The following is a 10,461-nucleotide window of genomic DNA, read 5'->3' on the forward strand; positions in this document are numbered from 1 at the left end:
AACGCTGGATCCTTAACCCAATGAGCGAGGCCAGGGATGGAACCCACATCCTCGAGGAGACTAGTTGGGTTCGGTATCGCTGAGCCACAGTGGAAACTATGGAAGCAGTCCTGTTTTTAGGTCTAGCTCAAATTTTCCTTCTTTATCTTCCAGAAGGTAGTTCTGCTGGCAGACAGGTATGTGCCAAAAGAACCCCGGTGTTCTCTCCTCCAGGCAGTAAGGAGGGTGTGGCCAGAGCCCTCTGTGAGGGATCAGGGCTGCTTGTGAGAGTCTGGATTCCAGGAGGTGGCTGCTGGAAGTTTCTAGAAACAGCTCCAAGGCTGCCTGATTTCAGCTGGACAGGCAGCAAAGAGCTTTAGAGCCTCTGTGGGCTGGATCTGGGAGGGGGCTGCTGCTTCTCTGCCTCCTGATGGGGAGGTGGGCATGGCCCTTGGCTACTGGGTTTGGGGGTGGGAGATGGGCTGTTCATTCATTCAATCCCCCATTCATTCATTGATTCATTGGTTCCTTCTTGCATTTGGTTGTCATTGACTCTTTGGCGCAGCATCCTAGGCATGGAATCCCCATGAGTTCTTGCCGGCCCCAGCAGCTTGTTGTGGCAGCTGAGTGGGTGGTGTGGGGGGTGGGCGGGGGGAGGGACGGTGGATCCAGCCGGATCCATACCTGTTGGATCCTTGTTTTCAAGGCTGGCCAAAGACTGTCTGGCTCCTTGGGGCTGCTTCCAGGGCTGCTTGGCCCCTGAGGGCCAGTCCATGTGCCAAATGCAGACAGTTGGCCACGGAGAATTCTCCAGAGGGAGGGGGACAGCTGGGAGAATGTGCTCAGAACGTGGGGTCTACCCGCCCATAACATTTGGAACCTGGCCGAATTGTCGGACAATGTAATATTTTGGTCAAAGCCAAGCTCTTTTTCTTGGTGCTGCCGTGGCTTCCTGTTACACAGAATAGATACTGTTGCTTTGCTCCAGCTTCTGGATGTGGGGACCACAGATCAGTGAAATACAGGAAAGCCTCTTTCTTGTGGTCTGAAAACCTCGGTGGAGACAAAGTCAGTTATGGGAACATTGTTTAAAAGACGTAGAATCTTTTTTCCCCCCAAAAGTGGGCTCTTCTCCTATAACCGCTGACTATTTCTTATTTCATACCCAGCGATTGATGTGGTTTTACTTTATCACCTCAAGGGGAGGTGGGATTTGCTGCCCGTTCTCTTGATTCATTTTTTTTCAGAATTCAAGGTTTGCTTTGGGTTGCAGTTGGTAAGCTCTCTGGTTATGCAGCGTGGTGGTTGAAGTGATTCAGCTTTTTTTGTGGTCTCTGCAGCTATCCCCTGACTTTGCCATGATGGCTTGGGTAACCTTCACTGACCTCATATTTTCCCTGAGAGGGAATAATTCTGGAGGGTGTTTTCAAATTTGTTGCATTTTTATTACGATAAAATACAGGCAAATGGAATTCTAAGCGGCAACATCAATACAACAATAAAAAGCAGAATTGACGGGAGAGAAACAGACTGGAGGAAGCATCCTTTTCTCAGCAAGATCAAAGTTCCCTAGAGTGATTCACAGCAGCAGAGTGATTCCTGGAACCCTTTGCTTGGAGAGGAATTCAATGCTAAAATTCCAGGAAGGAGGAAGCTGATGGCGGGTTAGGCATAGCTATTGGGAGATTCACTGAAATTCACTGAGCATTTATTATCTGTCCTTGGATTTCTGCAAATCACTCAAGTTCTGGTTCTTTGGGGCCCAAACAATGACAAGTTAAAGCCCAGGGGTGGGGTGGCCGGCCCGTAGTCATCAGACGCTCAGCTTGGCTAAACCAGGAGTTTAGGGGCCATTGGGCAGACTCAGAGCCAGTGTTCCCTGTCCTCAGACAGCCAGGAACAGAGCTCCCTGCCGCTCTCCCTCCAGGCACTTCTGGGCCCCATGGAGCTTCCCCAGAGACACAGGCCTAGGAGAGCCCACGATCCACGGTGGTGCAGCTGGAGAAGCCAGAGGAAACGCTGCCCTACCTGCTGTCCCATCCAGCCACGTCCATCCTGGGACCCTCTGCCCACGTGGAAGCCCCTGCTATGCACCAAACTGGATTATTCTGTTGGAGAAGAAGCCATTCACCCAATTCCCGAAGCTCATTCCAGGAAGAGGGTGATATCCCACCTCTGAGCCCCCACGATGACCTGGCAGCTGGGATTAGGCCTGGGCTAGATCCTGCTCAGGCCCTCTCTGGTTCCCAGCCACCAGCCGTGCCCTTCCAGTGGAGCCTGCCCTTCCTGCTACAGAAATGGCTCTATTTCTCCCTACCTGTCCCTCTCCTCCCCACCTGTCCCTCTTCTCTACACCTGTTCCTCTAGTTTACACCTGTTCTTTCCTCCATTCTTGTTTTTCCTCCACACCTTTGGTGCAGGCTCTCCTCTTCTCAGATCCAGGCTCTCCAACCCCTCTTGCTGGCCTCGAGCTGCCTGTCTGCCCCACTATTGCAGTTCCTGCCTCCCACAGTGCTGGCTGTTAGTTACCTTCTTATGACACCAGTATCATCCTGTTATCCACTTTCCCTGGAGCAATTGGGACCAAAAGATTCCTGTTGCTTCACCTACCCTACCCTGCTCCAAAGGTCAGGTGGGTCTCCCTCCACTTCTTCGCCAGCTTCCTCCTCTCCCCTCTCAGGGCTCTTCTTACATAGTATGGAGATCTGTTTACAAAGCTGAGCATTCCTCCCAGAGAGGGAGAGAGTTCCACCTGAAATACTTTGAACCCGTCATGGTACCCGGGACAACAGGCTCGCTCTATTGGCTGAGGGGGTGGAAGGATGCTATGGCCTTTGGAGGTTGTATGCACATTATCTTCACATCCTGCCACATCACCTATAGCTGCTGCACTTTGAATGCTTAATGAAAGAGGGAGAAGCAGACCCGCTTAAGCAGGAACATTGGTCTGTTGTCTGTTGTAGAAGATGGGGTAGGATTTGTCCTTTCATCATTGTCATCATCACCAAGCACCTTTGCTCTGTGCCCACCTGGTAATGGAATACAGATCCTAGGCAATTTGAAGATAAAATTTATAAGAAGCAACCCAATTCTTTTAATCAACAGGAAGACAAAGAGTGAGAAGCACTCACTTCGAGAAGGATGGAGGAAGAAGGGGCAGGGAGCAGGCAGTGAAATTCCCAACATGGACCACACAGGGGAAGGTCTTGGCTCTCCTCTGCAAGAAGGTGGAAACCACAGGGCATCTGACATAGAAACGCGATGGGGCCTCATGGGGAGGGGACAGCGGCCAGCCATTGAGGGGTGGCCAGCCATTGAGGATCAGTCAGCCTGGAGGCGGTGTGTTCTTGGAGGGATAGGATGGCTTCTGAGGGTTCCATTGTGTCTGAGTCTCCTAGAGCCTGGGGAGACCTGGCAACAGTCACTGAAGTGAAAGTGGGGCCAGGGGTCCATTACTGCTTGAGGACTTTGGCAATTGTCTCGGTTTCTGAGGGCCTGGGGAAGACTGGACTTGGCCAGGGTTTTGGAAGATCTGAGCCTCTCTCCTTCCCCATGCAGCCTCCCCTGAAGCATCCTACACAGAATGCATCTCCCGCTGCTTTCTGTCAGTTCACAGGAGCCACAGACCTGCGCTAAATATGGGAGCATAATGATGAGTTTCTGATGTGGCTCAGCGGTAACAAAGCTGACTAGTATCCATGAGGACATAGGTTCAATCCCTGGCCTCGCTCATCAGGTTAAGTATCCATTGTTGCCATGAGCTGTGGTGTGGGTCGCAGAATGTGGCTCAGATCTGGTGTTGTTGTGGCTGTGGTGTAGGCCGGCGGATGCAGATCCTATTCAGATCCTTGCCTGGGAACCTCCATTTGCTGCAGGTGTGGCCCTAAAAAAGCAAACAAATAAATAAATAAATATGGGAGACTGATTCCTGGGCTGGTATTCCCAGGGAGTGGGGGGCCCTCTGGGAGAGGGTCTTCAACTCCTGTTTCTGAGTCGGGTTTGAGCTAGTGAGTCCCTCGGAAGTTTATTTAGGTTATAACCCACTTTGAAGGTAGGACAGCCACAAAGTACCAAATGCAGTGATCTGTAAAATTGCAGTCTGTGTGTGCTTCTGCTCTTTGCTCAGAAAAGTCTTCATTAAAGGACCTTTCAAACACTAGAAAATGGCTGAGATAAATTCCACAATGGGCATATCCCCTCCTCAGTTGAGCACATGTGTTATTCAGCAACTTGGCATGGGGGCACGATGGGGTTCACATGGCCCCTCGGCTGGCGCCTGAGGGCACCATGAATGCCCTTCCTGCCTCTGAAGCTGGGGTCTCATTTCCCCACCCCCACCCTCACCTCTAGCCTTCCTCAGCCAGACCCTGCCCCCATCAAGCCAAACCTGGAGACTTGACTTTCCTGCTCCCAGCCCCCTCTCCGACCCTGACCCCGCTGCCCTCAGATATTCCCCCGCAGAGCACATGGTTTTAAATTTCTGAAAGACAAATCCTTTATCTGAAACATCTGGGCAGTCTGAGCATCTGTGAGTCAGACAATGAGTGGGTTCCCCCAAGGGGAAGCAAAGAGGAGGCCCTCAGCAGGACCAGGAGTCACTCAGTCAGTGGGTGGGGGTGGGTAGCTGGGTGCAGTGGGGAAGGGGTTCCATTCTAATCCTGGCCTCCTCTGTGAACTCACTGTTCTTCCCTCTTGGGTGGGAAAAAATCAGATAATTTCATACAATGATGCAGGTTGGAGTACTGAAAATAGCCATTAATACTGTACAATGAAATCTGGAATCTAAGAGTTCCTGTCGTGGCTCATGGGGTTAAGAACCTGACTAGTATCCATGAAGATGCAGGTTTGATCCCTGGCCTCGCTCAGAGGGTTAAGGATTGGGTGTTGCTGTGAGCTGTGGTGCAGGCCAGTGGCTACAGCTGTGATTTGACTCCTGGCCTGGGGACCTCCCTATGCCTCAGGTACGGCCCTAAAAAGACAAAAGAAAAGAAGTTAAATCCCATTTACCATGAAATCAAAGAATATAAATTTTGAAATAATTATTTCATTTATGTGCTTATGTAAATTTATATCTATTCATTATTAAATTCGAAGATGGACAAAGTGTAAACAAATCTGAGAAAAGTTAAAGAAAATCCAAATAGGTACAACCACTATGGAAAAGAGTATGGAGGTGCCTCAGAAAACTAAATATGGAACTACCACATGACCCAGCAATCCCCCTCCTGGGCATATATCCAGACAAAATTTCCTTGAAAAAGACACATGCACACGCATGTTCATTGCAGCACTATTCACAATAGTCAAGACATGGAAACAACCTAAATGTCCGTTGACAGATGAAAGGATTAAGAAGATGTGGTATATATACACAATGGAATACCACTCAGCCATAAAAAAAATACAATAATGCCATTTGCAGCAACACAAATGGAACTAGAGATTCTCATACTAAGTGAAGTAAATTGGAAAGAGAAAGACAAATACCATATGATCACTCATATCTGGAGTCTAATATACAGCACAGATAAACCTTTCTACAGAAGAGAAACTCATGGACTTAGAGAACAGACTCAAAGTCGCCAAGGGGGAGGGGGAGGGAGTGGGAGGGATGGGGTACTTGGGGTTAATAGATTCAGACTCGTGCCTTTGGAATGGATAAACAATGAGATCCTGCTGTGCAGCACTGGGAAGTATGTCTAGTCACTTATGATGGAGCGAGATGGAGGATAATATGAGAAAAAGAATGTATATGTATATGTGTGACTGGGTCACTTTTCTGTACAGTAGAAAATTGACAGAACACTGTAAACGAACTATGAAAAAAATAAAAATCATTAAGAAAAAAAAAAGAAAATCCAAATAAATGGAGAGAGATATCATGCTCATGATTTGCTACTGTTACGCTGTCAATTGTCCCCAGATTGATGGAGAGATTTGGTGCAACCCCAAACAAACCCTTGGGAGCCTTTTTTTTTTTGTAGAAATTGAGAAGCCAGTTAAAATGTGTGAGGAATTCCCATTGTGGCTCAGTGGTAACGAACCCGACTGGTATCCACGAGGATGTGGGATCAATCCCTGGCCTTGCTCAGTGGGTTAAGGATCCAGCCTTGCCACGAGCTGTGGTGTAGGTCACAGATGCAGCTCCGATCCTGTGTTGCCGTGGCTGTGCCTGTGTGGCCGGCAACTGTAGCTCTGATTGGACCCCTGGCTTGGGAACTTCCAAATGCTGCGGGTGCGGCCCTAAATAAATAAATCTGGAATCTAGTCTTAAGTGCAAGTGTGCTTGGTACTTTCCAACACGGAGTTCCCTGGGCCCCCTCTGGTCTGTGCCTGGAGAATTCTGGTCAGATCCGTGGAAGGTGTTGTGTGGGCTCTGCCCCAGTTCTTCTCCTTGGACTTGGCCGACAGGAGGGTCAGGGGAGAGGGGTCAGTGTTTCTTCCCTCTCTCTCTTGCTTTGGGTCCTGTGCCCAGCAGTGTCCCCACCCCTTGTGTCGCACCTTTGCTAAAAGCCCCTCCCCACGTGCTCTGAGCTGACCCCTGCCTCCCCTGGCTCTTGGGCAGAGCACCTGGCTTCAAGCCCAGAGTGCCTGACCCTCCTGCCTGCTGTGGTTGGCCAAATAAGGGGTGTGGCTTTAATCAGAGAGCAGCGCACCCAGGCACATGCCTGCAAGAACAGGGCCTCGCCCTGAGGCCTGGATCCCAGTGGCACCCACTCAGACCCCTTTTGCCAGCAGGTGCACCCACCGCCCAGCTGCTCCTGCTCTGCAGCACTGCCCTTGGCCATGGGGAGCCTCCATCCAGGGCAGGCTGCCTCTCTGCAGATGCAGCCCAAGGTCCCAGACAAATGGAGGTGTCAGAGGCCACCCTGTTGCCTGCAGGCGGGACCTGATCTGGGTGCCCCCGGGTGAGGTCCAGGCAGAGCTCCCCCTTCCTCTTCTGCCTCCTAACTCTGCTCCCTAAAGAACTGCTAAATAATTGGAACTGAGGCCCTGTGTCAGCCTCAGGGTCTTGGGGAGGAATCCCCCTGCTTCCTAGCCATGTTAACTTGGTCAGGATATTCCATCTGACAGCAGCAGGGCAAATGCATGAAAAATGGCATATGGAGGTTCCCAGACTAGGGGTGGAATTGGATTTGAGCTGCAGGCCTATGCCAGAGCCACAGCAATGTCAGATACTTAACCCACTGAGTGAGGCCAGGGATCGAACCCACGTCCTCACGGATACCAGTGGGGTTCACTACTGCTGAGCCATGATGGGAGCTCCTAGTTCCCCAATTCTTAACAAAGGAAAGAACTGAAGATATTCGTTAGCCCTCCTGTGCAACTTTCTCTGCCAATGATGGGAAACAGTTGGGCACTAAATGACAAGCTCAAAAATTTGCACAGCCTTAAGGCCTAGACCTCCTGCAGGCAAGGCTCCAGGCCCTGGTATCCACTGCAGCACAGGGCCCTCCACTCAGGTGTGGCCAGGTACAGGCTGCAGCCAGGGAGGCAGAGGGGGTAAGGGGTCTTCTTGGGCTTCCCCTGGGGGCTGGGGAGGAATGTGTCCAAGAGGAAGGCCAAGGGACCTCAAGTGGGGCCCCAGGGGTCCCTCTTGCCTCCTTCCTCTAGGCTGTTTGTCTCCTTGGCCCTGGGGAGATCCGCCTGCAAATGCTTGTCCATCTCCTGGGTCCCATGCCCTGGAGACTTCTGCTTCCCATCAAGCCCCCAGCAGCTCTGCAGCTGCAGGTCTTTGGATCACACTCTGAGCCCTGAGGGCACAGAGGACCCTCCTGCATCCACGATGGGGGGTTGGGTGGGGGGGATGCTAATCCTAAAGGTACCCTGGGAGTTCCCGTTGTGGCTCAGCAACAAGGAACTGGCTAGTATCAATGAGGTTGCAGGTTTGATGCCAGGCCTCGCTCAGTGGGTTGAGGATCTGACGTTGCCACAAGCTGCAGTGCAGGTCAAGGATGAGGCTTGGATTGCGCATTGCTGTGGCTGTGGCTGTGGCTGTGGCATAGGCTGGCAGCTGGAACTCTGATTTGACCCGTAGCCTGGGAACTTCCAGGGGGTGTGGCCCTAAAATCACACACAAAAAACCAAACTAAAACTAAAATTACCCTGAACGGGGGCATCTGCTGCATCCAGTGCACAGTAGCCCACAGTACTCCAGTTCTGGCTGAGCCCTGGCGGGAGAGAGGGCTGCCGGCACCCTGTGGGTTGGACCTTATCGGGGTGGCCCTGTAGAAAGGGCAGGGGTACCAGCTGCATGATGAGGCGGGAGCTGGTCCCAGGTTCTATTAGGCATGAGACCAGGCTCTGGGTTAGGAACCTGGGGGTGGGGGAGTTGGGGGGGGCCTGCCTTTGAATTCCTGACCCTTGACCCCTTTTCAGCTGTGACCTTAGGACTCTCAATACCTCTCTGAGCGCTGATGTCCTTCTTTTCAAGAACTCTGACCTCACTCAGTACCTGTGGGCTCAGAGGTGGCTGAGGCACCGATTGATTCCAGACCTGAGGCTGGGGCGGGTTGCTGGCCTCAGTTACTCAGTGCCGCTGTGAATGAGCCAGAAGCCTTTTTTGCTCCTACAAAAAGCTCATGAGCTCTTAAGGTCTCCCTGTTATAGGATTCCAATTTTATTTGGTCCCACAATAATCTGTTCTATCAGTGGCTTCCCTCAACACACACACACACTCACACACACGCACACACACTCACACACACGCACACACAGACGTGCACACACATATTTTTATCACTCAATCGTGAGGCCTAATCTTTGACCATGCTGGACCTCCAACACAGACGGCCAAAGATGCAAGAATAAAAGGAAAGCTCCCTTTAAGAGGGTGAAGTTGCCACGAGAAAATTGCCCCAGGCTCAAGGGCGTAACCATGTCCTAAGTACCAGAGCCTTTTATTTTTTTTGCTTTTCAGGGCTGCACCTGTGGCATATGGAAGTTTCCAGGCTTGAGGCTGAATCAGAGCTGTAGCTTCTGGTCTACCCTGCAGCCACAGCAATGCTGTGTCTTTAATCCACTAAGTGGGACCAGAGATCGGAACTGCATCCTCATGGATGCTAGTCGGGTTTTGTTTCCACTGCACCACAGTGGGAACCCCAAGAGTCTTTCAAACATGTTCCACAGTTTGTTTTTAAAACTGCGAGCTTTGGAAAACAGACTGACAGTGCTTCTCTCGATTTTATTTCAGTCCCCCAGGCTGTACTTTCTGTGATGTGCCCTCTCTTCCTCTGACTGTCACCATCGAGCCACTAGCTGCACAAAATCCCATTGCTTGCAGCCCTCTCTGCAGACATTTTTCTCCTTCCCTTGGAAGCTGACATCAGCCCCATAAAAATGCAGAGACCCCCTATTTCAAAAGCTGAAGGATCCAAAGGATCGCTGCCTTTCCCGCAGGATAACTGTGCATCCCAACTCTGTCCTACAAGAATTTTCTGTCCCTAGCTCTTGCCTTAGTATTCTTTTTCTCAGGGTTGCAAATTGCTTCAAATAAACAAGCTAGTGCAGAAAAAGTAATGGCCGGAACGCTTGGTTTCCACTAAATGATTATACTACGGGAACATTGCGCCTTCTGGAATACCGGGGCGAGGTGATGGACGGACAGCCAGTGCACAGAATGTTCTGTTCTAAGCTCCCAGTTGGTGACTTCCATTCTCGTGCCTGGCCTTGCACAAGTTAGCAGTCTGTGAGGAGAACTTGAGCTCTCAGGGTTCTCCAGGAGCCTGTATCCTTTGCTCCGGGGACAAGATCTGGCGCAGAGAGCAGATTCCAGCGCCTGCACTGCTTGTGCTGCCTGGCTGACAAGCTCAGCCTCAGCAAGACGGAAGCTGCCTTCCGTTAGCGGATCTGCAGGGGGCAGAGGCTCTCCAGAGCCAGCTGGTGGGTGGGCAAGGCCGAAGGAAAACTCTCTGGTTGGGATCTGCTGCAGGGGGAACTTGCTGGAAGGCCAATCCCTACCTAGCAAGCTCACCTCCACTCCCCGCCCTTGCCCAGGGCCATAGTCCTGGACCCTAGCCTCTCCCTGTCTCCTCTTCCCACTGAGCCCACTCAGACATCTCTTGTGGGAGTGCTGCAGAGGCTGACCGAGCAGAGATGTGAAGAGTGCCTGGCGTGACGCTGTCCAGAGTGGACTCCTGGTAAAGGCTGGCTCCCTCTCCCCGGCCTGGAATGTGAGCAATGCCGACTTTCTATTGCACGTTGAACCTGAGCCCGCAGCTTCACCCAGCGACTCCCAATCCCCACCCACCCCCACCCTGTGGAAATCATGTCTACGTGGCCATCAGGCTGACCCCTGGAGGCAGTCTCACCTTGCTTCACCTTTCCCCCTCTTGACCACCCCAGGGCCTGCTTTTAGGGGAGGGGGCTCTGGGAAGCTGTTCTATAGGACTGTGTTTTCATCATTCACTGTCAGGGAAACAAATATTTCTTTTTTTTCATTTTTTTCTTTTTAGGGCTGCACCTGTGGCAAATGGAAGTTCC

This window comes from Phacochoerus africanus, chromosome 15 (assembly GCF_016906955.1).
Source record: "Phacochoerus africanus isolate WHEZ1 chromosome 15, ROS_Pafr_v1, whole genome shotgun sequence".
NCBI lineage: Eukaryota > Metazoa > Chordata > Mammalia > Artiodactyla > Suidae > Phacochoerus > Phacochoerus africanus.